At 38.2% G+C, this 16,048-nt stretch overlaps 1 long non-coding RNA gene across 1 annotated transcript; it reads left to right on the top strand.

Moving 5' to 3' along the window:
- Positions 1-31: 31 nt before the first annotated feature.
- On the top strand, positions 32-6,471 carry LOC108704536. Its single transcript, XR_001933620.2, has 3 exons — positions 32-91; positions 3,446-3,473; positions 4,163-6,471. It is a non-coding gene; the product is annotated as an uncharacterized LOC108704536 (long non-coding RNA).
- The last annotated feature ends 9,577 nt before the right edge of the window (positions 6,472-16,048 follow it).

The raw sequence follows: 16,048 nt of genomic DNA on the forward strand, positions 1-16,048 counted from the left end.
GATCACGCCTACTTCCAATGATGTCACTTCCGGTTTACAATGACAGCACTTCATAATTCTTGATGGTCAGCGGGCCCAGGTTGCGGATAAGGTACTTGCGGGTAGGGTAGCGGGTCCAAGAGTGTAAGAATGCAGGTCCGGGTTGCGGATTGCAGATTGCTGGTACGGGTTCCAAAAAATGAACCCGCGCAGGACTCTACCACACACACCACTCTCTACAAACCACCACAACCCTGCTGATCCACTTACACAGCAATTGCACCCATGCAGCGGTTATTATTATTATTATTAATAAGGCTCCTGCCTTTCATGCCTACCCTTAGTTCCAGCCCTGGATATATGAAAAAAGAATACTCATGATAGCAAATCTATATTAACCCTGCTGGTTTATCGCGCATGTAGCAATCGGCAATGTGTTGGCCGCCATGTTTTTTCTCCACTGTTCACAAGTTTAGATATTGCTGCCATTAAAGAGATCACAATGGAAGCAGTGCCACCCACAGAAATTGTGTGGCCCCAAACTACTTAGTTGTCGGCCCCCCTCTTTAGTGCAACCTGTGTTATAAGAAGACCTTTAGACTTTTTTGGGAGTCACCTGGAGTCTTATCGGACATGGGAATGTGGTCTTGGTGCAATTAGTGTGGTCTGAGAACAACATGCCATTGCCTAAATAACCAAGATTTAGACACGCGGATGTTGAAATCTCAGTTGAACCTGAGAAATTAAAAATTAATTCTTTTTCCAAGAAATCATTTTTTAAATGTTACTGAATCCACCACACAAAACAATTACTTTCCTTTATAAAACATATGTATATAGATATGGATCAAACCACTGGATTTCTTATATAAATACTGCACTCATGATAACTGAGACCCCCTGTGCAGTCTACCATACTGGTAACCACCATTGTCAGCCTTAAAAAGTGTTTGTGTTTTTGGGCCAGAATTTGCTCTGTTTGCACAATGACAGGCTGATGTTAATGTCATGAGCAGCACTAATAATGTGTTTGCTTACTATCAGTGCCTCAGACATGGCATGGGTGCTCAGTTATACCGAGAGCAAAGCAGCAATTGCACTGTATTAAAGGGCAATAGCACTGTTTTTTTTATCTCTGCCCTTTTACTAGGGGAAACTATGCTTATCAAAATTGCTGGCAGCCACTTCCCAAAATAGTCTGTGGCAACTGTTTGCAACACATTATTTGTCCAGTTCTCACGTGGATTTTACAGTCCACACAGCGGCCTTTTGACATGAAAAAGTGCATGGCAAGCATTACTTTTATTTAGTATACAGTTTAAATTGACTTCATGGTGTGACATAAAAGACAATTTTCCCCCTTGTAGAGCATGGTGCACTTCTGCAATACGCTAACCTCATCTAATCCATTACACACCATTTAATCACTGATTCTTAACCAAAGGTTTGTGTCCCAAAAATGGGTCACTCACAGATTCTCCAACTTAATTTGGGTCCCCTGAGAAAAAGGAAAAGAAATACCGCATTAAAGGGCACATATCATACCAAAATTGTTTCCCCCTAAGCTGAGATCTTTCTATGTCTGTCCTTTGTTTGCCATTTATTGCCTTACCCAGTAGCACAGCACCAGCTAGGAAGGACCATTCACGTTGACAATAAATTAAGAAAAACAATGGAAAATCCAGCACACAATGTCCATGGTTACACAGTTAGAATTTGTAGTAGGAGTGTGTTTGCTGTACTGAGTAAGATAATACAAAATCCACTATCATTTCTGGAAAGAATTATGAATCCATTTCTTTATTGACGTGCCAAGGACAAAGTGAATTTAATGCAAATAAGCAATTGGTTAAAATTATATATATATACATATATATATATATATATATATATATATATATATATATATATAGATATATATACATATATATATAGATAGATATATATATAGTTGCAGCTGTGGTGCACTCCAGTCAAGCTTTCTCTTCATGCCTTGGTGCTGTCAAATGTATTATAAATATAAATAAAATGATTGTCAACGTTTGAGTCCCGTTCTGGGCCTTTCTTGAGAAAGGCCCAGAAGGGCACCCAAACGTTGACAATAAATTTTCTTTTCTAAACTGCATTATGAAGCCCTGGAGTGTGTCAATCTTGGGGAACTAATATATATATATATATATATATATATATATATATATATATATATATATATATATATATATATATATATATGAAATAAGAACCCCACTGGGGGCCAGAAACAAGGGAAAAATCAGGGAAGGGAATTACACATTATGTATTATATATATATTGGTGGGACTAGGGTATGTAAAAAACTGTAAAATGAGGAAAAACTTAAAGGGGTGGTTCACCTTTAAGTTAACTTTTAAAACAGCCAATTCTAAGCAACTTTTCAACTGGGCTTCATTTTTCAGTTTTTAAATTATTTGCCCTCCTCTTCTAACTCTTTCCAGCTTTCCAATGGGAGTAACTGATCCCATCTAAAAAAAAACAAATGCTCTGTAAAGGCTGCATATTTATTGTTATTGCTACTTTTTATTACTTATATTTCTATCCAGGCCCTGTCCTATTCATATTCCAGTCTCTTATTCAAATTGATGTATGGTTGCTAGGGTAATGTGGACCCTAGTAACCAGATTGCTGAAGTAAAAACACAAAATAAAATGAGAAAAAAATAAAACCAATTGCAGATTGTCTCTTAATATGATGTAGACAGTGATATTCTAAGTTAATTTAAAGGTGAACAACCCCTTTAAAAACTGAATGTAAAATTGAATGTAATGTGAATATTGGTAATTACATGCATGATCTCCTCTATACTTATTTAGCGAGAGTGTTTTGCGGCTCCACAGGTACTATCCTGCTCCGGCTGGTGTCCAAGATCCAAAAAAGCTGTGTTTGTACTGGCTTCACTTTGAGGCCTTTGCATATTTGTTGCCTACAGATGGCAGATTGGCTTTCAGTACTCACTGGCTGATGGCAGATTTACTCAGAGAGGCTAAGGATTAAGAAGTTGGCTGCCTTTCATTTTATTCAGTAACTATTTTCTTGCAGCCGGAGGGCTAGATATACAGCAGTTTGTATATTATGTGTTCAAACTGCATCAACACTTACATGTGTGTATTCTGTCATTATTAGTCACGCTCCATAGATTTCTTGCATCCTCTCTGCCATAACTATAACTACAGTTTCAACAACAGAAAACACAGTCTGCCTGAGATATAAGTGTGAATGTGGGGGCATCGCAGATTGAGCTTGTGCCTGAGACAGGCCAGGCCACCAATTAAACTTGAAGAAGCAAGGCCACAAACCCTGTCTGAAATGCACAGCATGTAATTGCCCTTTATTAAAGGGGTGGTCTCATAGAATGTCTTATTAGCAGCTGTTCAATTAATCTTCTATTTTTTGCTTTTAAATTGACTTCCTCTTTTCATCTTTCAAATAGGGGTCATCTAACCTGGAACTATTGGTTGGTGAGACTACAATTTTATTTATTGGGGTTCTTTTTTCTCTTACCTATACAATTTTATTGTTACATTTTATTACTTATCTTTCTGTTCAGTCCAGTAGTGTAGCATAATACCGCCCTGCAAAAAAGTCTTCAGGGATCCCAACTCACCCTCAGGCTTGTGGTCATTCTCTCCTTCTTTATCCTTTGTCCCATGATCCATTTTCTCTCCTTCTTTCCCTTGTCTTTTCTTATGTGCCATTCTCTACTCATTCCCCATTCCACCTTGAAGTATCGTTGTTTCCACCCCACCACCCCATGTTCCATTTTCTCATGAGGTAGAGGTGATAAAATATATACATATTAGAATCTAAAAACAAAATACTGTGTTAGAATGTGCCTTCTTTTTGCTGGGGTCAAGGCCCGTAAGTACTTAACAAGCAGTAGTAGAGTGAGTTGTTGCCAACTAATGCATCTTCTGGGCTGTACCAAAGTCTGTTGGTCATTACTGGATAATGCTGTTAATGAATAGACTCTCTGTGAATGCAGGTATTTTACTTACACAAGTTTATTACATTTATTGTCACTGTGTTTGACAAATGGAACATGCATTTCAATAACTTCTCAGAAAATAATATATTACCTGGTAAGCTGTATTTTGAGGAATTTCCACATATAGACATACATTGACCAATACTCTTTATTATCCAACAGATCGGTCCACAGTGGCCTTACACCGTACTATTACACCTCTCTATTGTTCTGCTCATTGGGGCAACTGCAGGAAGAGAAGTGGAGCTGCTCCATGGTGCAAAGATAACCAGGATCATCAGCCTAACATCAACACTTACCAACAATTGTACAACGCCGATTTTATCTGTGGATGAGCAGTTTATGCTTTGATTTTCATGTTTGGGCTGCATTTTTTTACTATTTACTAAGCAAAAAAACCTTTTTTGGCATGAAAATACTAATACTACTTTTTCACAGGGAAAAGAATTCCCGTTAGCATGTGATGAAATGTCTTAATAATCAGCTGCAATGTGTGTTAGAAATAATTTTCTTTTTTTGTGCAGTTAAAGAGTGAAATGATTGTATAGCCAGACAATATTAGGCAAGTTTGCCAGGGAACGGAATATTATTATCATGCTTTTGGACAGTGGGAGAAATGACTCACGCTAACACTTATTTTACCAGTAGAGGCACAGTTTAGATGAAATTGCTGTGTCCCTGCAGGATTTTACAGCAGTGTAGAACATTAAGGAAAGTGAATGCAAAAACCATTTGATTAATGCCTAGAAACGAGTCCTTGCATACAGAAAATGTAAAGTTTGGTGATAACTTTTATTTGCATTTTCTGCATTTTTTCAATGGCTTACACGGTACAACAGCTTAATCCTTTCATACAGAAAGGCTCGAGATTGCTAAAGATTTTCTGTGTGGAGGGTCCCTTCTCCTTCACAACTCTCATTGACATGGCCATTCCTTTTTGTAATGGGAAGGTAGATGTAACGTGTTTCCACTGTCACATTGTGCCAAATGCCATCTGCAGAGGAAGTAAATCTGCCAGGTCTCACTAACTGCTGGTTCTATATCAGTGAAAGTGCCGTTGTATTCCTGCACTTACATAAGGACACCCATATGGCAACACTGATTGTTGTATGACACTGCTGTGCATAGATTATTCCTTGATGCATCAGCCTACAAGAAGACACCTGAATGTTAGAACAGGGAAGCATCACTTTTGTCGCTCAGACTTGTTTACACCAGTTTGTTGACTGCTCCATAGAATTTTCTCTTTCCAGACTTCAGTATGGCCTTAACTGTTCCTCATCTTATCAGTTTGCTAGATCAAGGAATTTTATTTTGTAAGGTATTAAATCATGTGTTGAATGTGTGTGAGCTGCACATACAGACAGTAGCTTGGCTCTATCCAGTGTCGGGTTTTCTCACTACACACGCACGTGCCGAGATGTATGCTGTCCTGGAATAACCCTGTATATGAGACCGAGTGCCAAGGATTTAGTTTGGATTGGAATATTCCTCCCAATGCCATATTTTACCACATCTTTATCCTAAGCCTTTTTCTATTGTAAGGGCCAGTTTGTTACTCACGTAGAAGCTCACATTGGAGGCAGACAATACCTAGAAGAAATATGATACTGCTAGTACCACATGGAGACATTGCTTGCAAATGCTTCCTAACTCCTCTGTGAAGTGAGAGGGTTAAGCCATTTGGCAGTAGGATTCTCAAATCTTTCCAGCATGATGTGGAGAAAATGTTTTTTGTGCCCAGTTCACTTTAATAAAATATCATATTCGTTTATGCCTCTGAAATATGGACGCCGGGTATAAAATATTTTTTTCTCTTGGTAACAAGAGAAGTAGTTCAGGTTTTTGGAAGTGATGATTGTCTGATGAACAAAGTAATTTAGCAGATGAGACACATATCTATCACCCTGCACCCAAATAATTCCTACCTACCTTGTAGATCAGGGCTTCTTAACCTTTCTGCAATGGGACTTAGATTAAGTCTGTGATTACACCATGGCAGTAGACCATTTATTCTTCTTCCATACTAAAAGACAAAAAATCATCTAGGTATGGTGATGATAAGATCTTCCTAAATAAAACATTCCCTTTAAGTTGTGCACGCAAGTACTAATATTATATGTCATTTATGTAATTCAACCTTTGTTGAATTTTGTTTTGTCCATTTCTTTCCTTTAAAGGGGATGTTCAACTTTGCATTACTTTTAGTATGATGTAGAGAGTGATATTCTGATGTCATTTAGCAGTCTGGTTGCTAGGGTCCAAATTACCCTGATTTGAATAAGAGACTGGAATATGAATTGAGAGCTCCTCGTTCCCATCAAGTAACCTTGTACTTGTTCCTGTTTGTTATTTACATTATTTATCCCACTATTTCCTTCCATCCTGCTTTCATAATTCCTGCATTAAGCTTCTAGACTTAGCTTTTCTCCTCACTGAGCAGGAATCCATAGCTGGACCTGAGCTTGGAACTAATAACAGCGCTGGACTCGTCTCAATGGCCTTGAACCCTTCATCCATACCACTTTCTTCTGCAACCTTAATCTGTTAATGGATCAAAATATTAGTGCACTCATAAGTGATTAATAGTTTTGTTATATTTTGATTACCCTAAGGTATGTCTAAGTCTTCTTATAATTCATTAGATGAACTGGGTGTAGTAATCTCTCCTGGAAGGGAATTCCAATATTTTTTATAGTATCCTCTATGTAACTGAATTAAAAACTCCTTTCCTGTTTCCTAAAGACCTCTGATTCTTTTTATAAAATGATAAATATAAATTAAATGACAATAGCATAATTAGTGGCTGTAGAATTTCATGTCAAGTTCAGGCAAAGCAAGAAATCTACAATAATGATGCGGACCGCATCAGAGCTTACCCGGTAAGCCGTGTCATCCCAGCTGCTGTCCTTGCGAGTCGCCAGCTACTTCGTACCGGTATAGTCTTCGTATAACTTGAACTCCCGCATGTTGGACGATAGTCCGGAAAGCGATGCAAAGACACAGTCATTGTGTAAAAGAGCGCTTTATTTAAACACCCAGGGGCTCATTTATCAACACTGGGCAAATTTGCCCATGGGCAGTTACTTATAGCAACCAATCAGTGATTAACTTTTTAAAGACAGCTGCAAGTAGAACAATGAAAGCAGCAATCTGCCCAGTGTTGATAAATGACCCTCACACAGTGGAATAATATCGTGCGGTGGATGTGCTGAACACCTGACTTACGCGTTTCTTGCCGTGAGTGAGTGCTGGGTTTCACGGCAAGAAATGTGTAAGTCAGGCGTTCAGCACATTCACTGCACAATATTGTCCCACTGTGTGTGTTTAAATAAAGCCGCTCTTTTACACAACAACTGTGTCTTTGCAACACTTTCCGGACAAGCGCGCAACATGCGGGAGTTCAAGTTATACGAAAAGCAAGAAATCCGCATTGTTTTTTTTTACCCAAAATACAACATTTTCCCTAGAATTTCAGTGTAACCTTAAAGGTATCGTAGTAAACCATGGGAAAGGTTTTGCCAGATAAGCAGGTGAACACAGGTCTGACAGAGTTTGCACCTGCTCAAAAAGGACCAGGATATGGGAGTGATCTCACCAGTTCTGCTCAACTGAATAAAATGTTTGGGGTAAAATTGAGTACTGTATTAAAAATAAGGATATCTTTGCCCCCCAGAATCCATAAATAATGACACACGCAATGACTTTATGTTCAATGTGCGGTGATCACAGATTTATTAAATCTTATTTATTTAAGTTGAATGATCGCTATGGAGTTCCCAGATCACTGAGGAAATGTATTAAACATACATGCACTAAGGCTAAATACAGAATCGTGTGTCCCCTGGTTTGTCTTGGGGAGATTGTCCTGTTTAATGATGGACTACTGAAGAAGTGCTGGCCCACACATTATTATTTGACATCGGGCACTTGGACACTGCCTCTCTTAAAGTCTTAACTAAGGTCTGTTGGGCTTAATGAAGTCGTTTGCAAATGGATAGGAAATTGGCTACAGGATCGGGTACAGAGGGTGGTTGTTAATGGCACATTCTCTACTTGAAGTAAGGTTCATAATGGGGTCCCTCAGGGCTCATTATTGGGCCCATAATTGTTCATTAATGATTTAGGGGAGGGTATTAAAAGTAATGACCCCCATTTGAAAGCTGCAAAGAGAAGAAGGCAAATAACTAAAACACTATAGAACAGGGGTCCCCAATCTTTTTTACCCATGAGCCACATTCAAATGTAAAAAGAGTTGGGGAGCAACACAAGCATGAAAAAGTCCCTTGGGTGCCAAATGAAGGCTGTAATTGGTTATCTGGTAACCCCTATGTGGACTGGCAGCCTACAGGAGGCTCTACTTGGCACTATAATCAGTTTTTAAGCAAATAAAACTTGTTTCCAAGCCTGGAATTCAAAAATATGCACCTGCATCCAAGGGCTTGGGGAGCAACATGTTGCTCGCGAGCTACTGGTTGGGGATCACTGCTATAGAAAATAAATAATGAAGACAAATTGTGAAAAGTGGCTTAGAATTAGCCATTATATAACAAATTAAAAGTAAATGTAAAGGTGAACCATCCCTTTAATGAAACTTATGGATTCTGCTCAGCAGGGATATAGATAAAACATTTTTTTATCAGCTAATGTATCCTTTCGAACAGCTTACTGAGTCAACACTTGAGATTTTTTTTAAATGTTTACAAAGCTTCTGTGTCACTGTAATACTAACTTGTTATGTGCATTGAGGACCTCATTTTAAGTAACCATGTGACCACTTTCACTTGAACTCTATAGAACACATATAAGCAAGCAATGATTGTATTTAACAGGAAACATTTAAGAATGTTTAAGAGAGCAACATCACTATAAATGTCCCTTGCTCTATTCAGACAAACTCTATTCTGAAACATCTACCCTTCACTCCATTGTCTGCTATAGTGTGAAGTCATGACCCAAGTGCTTGGGAGCTTGGCAAAACATAGAGGCGCTTATAAAATATGTTTACAAGGGTCTATTAACAGTGACCTCTTACACACTTCAGACATCAACTGGTGCTCCTTTCCTCATCTGAGGATGATTCCTGGTCTTTATGACGGTACAAATGAAGTTACGGCAGACTGCTGGAAAGAGAGACAGATTGCTCTTGGACAGATGGACCTCATACAAATATAAAGCCAACAAAATGTATTAACTTTTTCAATTCACTGCAAAAGGTATTGATGTATATTAATGTATGTTGTATCCTATATGTTTATGGGACGACTTTAATCCATACTCCTGCCTTAATGACTTTAGCTACTGCCCTTTAATAAAAGATTTCTTCCCCCTGCATGTCAACGTGTGCATGTGATCTATATTCTGCATATACTGTATGTGACATTCCATAGCTGAGTCCTAGAATCTTGCAACATTCACTTATTCAGCAAGAGAGAACTGCTCAAACCATGGCGACAGTCAGATAAACTGCTGAAAGGACAAGACTGGTACTGTTGTACAATTATGCTATGTGAGCTGGAATTATTACTGCTAAAGAGTTATATGGGCAAAATGGTATAAGGAGAGACAAACTAGTAGATGCAGATATTCTGCTAAGGAGGTATATGGCAGGACAGGCATACTAATGGATTGAATGAAATACTGATACTTTTATATATCACTGGTAAGAAAGATCTAATATCTGAGTCTGCCTAGATAAAAGTTCAAGTAGTTCTCTCTTGCTACACTTCCCCTATCCTCTATGACTTCAATTAGATGTTAGATACTGATCAGACTCTCTGCTCACCATTATTATCACCTCTCAGAGCCTTCGTGGCAGAATAAGCCCTACAAATAGTTGTTGGGGGTGTGGTCTCTTATCATAGGGTGAGTAACCTGTGAAATATGACTGCTAATATTTTACCAAAGTCAAACACTTCCACTTCCAAATATTCCAAGTGCAAACCCTTACATTCTGCTGTACCAATGAATATTCATAACATTGTTAGTTCCTTTTAGCCTAGGACACAGGTTACACTCCTGACCCTTTACACAATATTCAAAATGTGAGATAAGAACCACAATAAACGAACCCACTTTTTATTTATTTCTATGAGCTTTTTAGAAGAGTATTTATGAGTATTTTGTGAACTCGAACTTTCACCCATTGACAAATAAGCTTCTAAAAATGAATTGAAAGTGCATACATTTTTCTGTGGTGAGTTCTGATCTCACATTTTGATAAATCTGCCCCCCAAATCTTGAGGAATGCTGTGCAAACTCAGTGTAGTGCAACACTACTCACATGAGTGCCATTGGCTCTTAAGCTCAATAAACAATGGACTTACAGTATTAGATCAATGCAGATACATTTGCCCCTGTAATTTCAATATTCAGGATAATTAGCAGCAAATGTACACAGGACATTTACAGTCTCTCTTTGAGTTCAACAATAGCTCATACAGGGTACCCAGTTAGTAGACATTTGAAGAACAAATTTCACTTGAGTAAGGTACAAACCACTCGAGTAAGGTACAAACCACTTATACTGCTTATTGTATTTAGGCCCTCATCTTTTCATATTCTTTTCATATTCCTGACTCTCTTTCAAAACTACTGCCTGTTTGCTAGTTTAAACTGGACCCTAGCTTGACAAAGAGTGGAGTGCCACTTGAAACGTTGCATCGTGTTGCTGTGCAAATAACTGCAAATTATTAAAGGCGGTTTTAAAGAAATTGGAGTGCTGTCAATGGATATACATTTGCATACTATGGGGGAGCTGCTGTGAACAGGCTCCAAGACGTGCACCCAAATGAGAAGGGGATTAATGAAGTGCGGTTCTAACTGGAATTGTTTTGCTAGTTTAAACTGCACCCTAGCAACCAGACAGCTGCTGAAAGTCCAAACTGGAGAGCTAAATTATTCGAAAAACCCATATAAACCAAAAAGAAGACCAAATGTAAATGGTCTCACAATATTACACTCTACATACTAAAAGTTAATATAAAGGTGTATGTATGGGTACATACAGGTGCAGTAGGGTGTATCCTTGTTACACAAAATTACAGTAAAGTACCTCTTAATTGCAATGATTATTAGAGAGCGCACAATGTCACATTCCGATTGCCAAGAATGGAAGAGTGAAGGGCAAAGCTATATATTGGCATTGCAGAAAGGCAACAGTTGCACACCTCAACATTCCAGTTACAGAATGTACCTTTCCTTTCTGCAATTCATACTATTATCAGCCTCCTTCAGTATTCCAGCCTGGAGTATTTTAATCAGAGGAAACAGACATACCAAGGAAGTTAAGGAGAAAGAATATGTCCCATCACAGGCAGTGCAGCCAGTGTAAACACTCCAGGATTTCCTGTTATTGTAGCCCAAATTGTAGGCTGACATCAGTGAATCCGGCTTCCAGGAGACCGGTCACCATGAAGGAGGCTGTCAAAAGTTGTAATTCCCCCGCCTTCCTGGCTTTAGGGCATTTCAGACCCTATAAGGAAACAAGGCTGAGGAAAGCACTGGTTTGCACTGTAACAAGATACTGAGTTTCTGAAGCTTTTCTGCTTTTGGCACAGGTTGCACGATACAAAACAAAAAAATACGTGTTTTAATGCAGCCGAACTCCAAAGTATGACAACTGGTGAGAGTTTGACTTTCACTACAAGAGGTAATTAAAAAAATATATAAATAGATGAATGATGTGATGAACTTCCACATCTACACCATTAAACTGCCATTATCTAAATAGATAGCAGCAGCTGCAACGGGCAGTCATTTGACTTAAAGGGGCAGTTCATCTCAAATGAAACTTGTAGTGTGATGAGGAAAGCAGCAATTTTTGAAAATATTTAAATTTTTTGGTCATGTGGCTTTCTGGCTTAGAATTTCAACTTGCCTCCGGTTGATAGATCTTAATTTACACACAGCCGTTTGGTAAATGGAAAAATCAATAGGAGAGGGCCTGTAACTGTAGAAAAAACATTAAATTCACATAATTGATCCCAACAACCAGTATTTTCATTTGAAATAAGAAGAATAACAATGATAATCATCCAAAAACCCATACACATGTACATGCAAATTCACAACAATACAATGTTTTAATGTATGTCTCCTGGTGCAGGAGGCTGATTTCTCGCAAGTTGGCACTTTTTTCCCCTGTGATAGGTACCTTTTAGGGGAATCTAGAAGGATTCCCAACAGTTGGATATTTTCTCATGTCTCGGATTGTGACATCCCTGACTGTCAGGGAAAAGTTTTGATGAGTTAACACATTTATTATAGATGATCAGTGAGTCAGTTCATCAGAATGTGTTTGGATTGAACAGTCACATAATGGAACAAATAGATTTTTTTTCCAAGTAATACTTGGGTGGTTCCTTAATATTTTGTCTTAGTTACCTTATAGTAATTTATTTTGCTTTTTTCATAATTGTAGGGTTTAAAGGACAACTAAACCCTAAAAAATAATATGGCTAAAAATGCCATATTTTATATACTGAACTTATTGCACCAGCCTAACGTTTCAGCTTCTGAATAGTAGCAATGATCCAGGACTTCAAACTTGTCACAGGGGGTCACCATCTTGGAAAGTGTCTGCGACACTCACATGCTCAGTGGGCTCTGGGCAGCTGTTACAAAGCTAAGTTTGGGGGTCGTCACAAATTTACAAGCAGAAAATGAGGTTTGTCTGCAATAGAAGCTGATGCTACAAGGCTAATTATCAAAATCTGATGCTAATTGCACTGGTTTCTTTGTTGTCATGTAGTAATTATCTGTATTAATTACTAATCAGCCTTATATTGTGACATTTATATTCAGTATATTGTGAGTGGGTACCTAAGCTCAGTAAGTGACAGCAGCACTTGGAGACACAGATCTTTACTGCTAAAGGGCTGTGGTTGCCTTGGGCTGGCACAGAAACCCAAAACATTATGTACAATATTTCTAGCTACTTCTTTAGTTAGGCTTTACTTCTCCTTTAAACCTTCTGGCTGACTAAATGGCCATTGGCCTAATTTATCATCCTAAAGTGGTTTTACTAGGTTGTAAGAAGAAAATGCAGATTTAACACTTTATCATGCTGGGGAAAAAAACATGTCTGAATTTGATAGAATACATTGATCTGACCTTATCATCAGCGAAAGGGGAAAATATTATTTTGGGTTCTGCTATACAGGTATGGTATCCATTACCCAGAAGCCCATCATCCACAAATCTCCGAATTACAGTAAGACTCTCGTCCATAGACTCCATTTTATCCAAATAATTAGAATTTTTAAAAAATATTTCCTTTTTCTCTGTAATAACAAAACATTAAGTTGTACTTGATCTAAACTAACATATAATTAATCCTTATTGGAAGCAAACTATTGGGTTTATTTAATGTGTACATGATTTTCTAGTAGATTTAAGGTATGAAGGTCCAAATAAAAGAAAGATCCCCCAGATCCCAAGCATTCTGGATAACAGGTCCCATACCTGTATAATAAATCTGTCCTTTTGTGTCCATGTTGTTCAGCTTGGTCTCAATTTGTATATGACATTGTTGACTTGATGAGCACTATATTTCTTTTCTTCATTTTATTTCCTTTTCCAATTTACTTTATTAAGAAATGCTATTTTCTTACACAATAATCTTAGCTCTGGACCTGGAGTTGTCCAGATAATGCACTTTTTTCATCATTTGGATTACCATAGATTAAAAGGGTTATTTCTTAAGGTTCAAATTGTGTTTTTCACCAAAAATAGAGTTTTCTGCCACTCTACTGATTCTAATATAGACGGGTTGGTGGCGGTAGCCAGGTCCGGAATGGCAATCTGTGGATTGCAGCAAATTCCAGAAGGGCTGCTCTATGATGCCATAGACCAGGGATCCTCAACCTTTTGAACCCTTGAGCAACATTCAGAAGTAAAAGGAGTTGGGGAGCAACACTAGCATGGAAAATGTTCTTGGGGTGCCAAATAAGAGCTGTGATTGGCCATTTAGTAGCTCCTATGTGGATTGTCAACTTACTTTAAGGCTCTGTTTGGCAGTACACCTGGTTTTTATGCAACTAAAACTTGCTCCCAACCCAGAAATTCAAAAATAAGCTCCTGCTTTAAGGCCACTGGGAGCAATATCCAAGGGGTTGGAGAGCAACATGTTGCTCACAAGCTACTGGTTGGGGATCACTGCCATAGACAGTCTCTATTTATTGGACCTTTGGCTGGCTATTTTAGCCTCTGAATCCAAGTACGGGCCTGGCGGTAGCATCATATTGTGAAGCCCTTTACAGATTTGCCACTATATTCTCAAATGATATCCTTCAAGGAGAAGAGAATTATTACAATCACTGCATAGTTTTGTAACTCATGATCCATTTCAAGAACCCTTCTTTCACTTCCCCTTTGAAATGCACGTTGTAATATGGAGAAGAGAAACCGGATGAATGAAGTAATACGTTTTGCCTATTATAATCACAGGTATCCATTATACAGATATGGGATCTATTATGCAGGATGCTTGGGCTTTTCTGGATTATGGGCTTTTCATTTGAATCACCATACCTTAATTCTCCTAAAAATCATTCGAACGTGAAATAAACCCAATAGGATTGCTACTAATATGGATTATGCAGCTCAATTACCATCAAGTACAGATAATGCTTTTATTATTAGAGAGAAAAAAAATTATTTTAACAAATTATTTCGTCAAAACGGAATCTATTGGAGACGGCCTTTCTATAATTTGGAATGTTCTGGAAATCAGCTTTTTGCAAAAAGGATACACGTACAAACATTTTTATAACAGTATTAGCGAGGTTCTTATCCAGTTTATTAAAAGGAAACCATTTTGCTGGTGTTCTAATTAAATGGATTTAACTTTGAATAAACTAGAAATGGATTTAGTTATGAATATTGCCAGGGAGATGCCAACTTCAAACACACATGACTCCAGATGAAGCTATAAGGGGTTATGTGCTCAGTCTCTCGCCCACCTAACACACAAGTTAGACTAATAAAAGACGCTCCAAAACAGACCAACACCCACAATTTCACTCACTGCCACCATTTACCATTAACTAAAGCATTGATTCAGTGCAGGATACTGGTACTATATTTCATTAATACAGTAAGAAATGCTGACATTTCAGAATTCCAGAGCAGACATAAACATATAGAGAATAAAATGTCGCAGCATTCTTCCTTCCCACTCTGTGATTCGTTTAAATATGACAGTACGGAGGACTTCTGCTTCTTACCCCATGATGGGTTACAGGGTGTGGATACTGAGTGTTAATTACATGGCAGCCGCATATAGTTTGTGTCACTTTCATCCCTCACTTGGTCTGTTATTAACCCCCAAAATAGGTTTTCGTATCGTTTAGGGATCATAAACATTAGCAGAAGAAAGCATAATGGCAAATTAAAGGCACATAATCATGAAAGCATGGTGCATATTCCCACTCATTTACATTTAATTTTATTTCCTAGCATGAGATCATATGTAATCCCTAGTGATCCAAACAGTCTCTGCTGTGTTGCTAAGGGATAAGGGCAGAGATATGACAGCTGCTGTTTGAAACAATCTATTAGCCTATTGCCTCATAGAGGGGGTCACCATACATTTTTGGAGGGCCATAACAACAAAGGTGGTAGCATTAAAAAAAAAAAGATAAAACCATACAGGCAGTCAGAATACTTAAAGCAGCCATGCACAAGGCAACAAGCTACACTACGTGACTGATCAGCCCACAGGCCACACGGATAGATAGTATACACAGTATTGCTGCCTTTCTATTGTTCCAATCATTCGGGCAGACACTTTACGTGTCAAGTGCAGTTGCCCAAACTAATTTCCCTGTAGTCGCTTTCATTAAAGTACAAGCAAATCCTGAGCATGGCTCATGGCCATCTATTAGGGGAATAATAAATAGTGCATATACACTTGCAAATTGTCCAAAATATGTACCTTTTCCCTTCCACCTGTGTCTTTTCCAAATTCTGCACATGTACATAATGCATATTTGCCTCCTTTACTGTCTACTAACATGAACATTATAAGATCACAGTATAGGTGCA

This window comes from Xenopus laevis, chromosome 8L (assembly GCF_017654675.1).
Source record: "Xenopus laevis strain J_2021 chromosome 8L, Xenopus_laevis_v10.1, whole genome shotgun sequence".
Classification (NCBI taxonomy): domain Eukaryota; kingdom Metazoa; phylum Chordata; class Amphibia; order Anura; family Pipidae; genus Xenopus; species Xenopus laevis.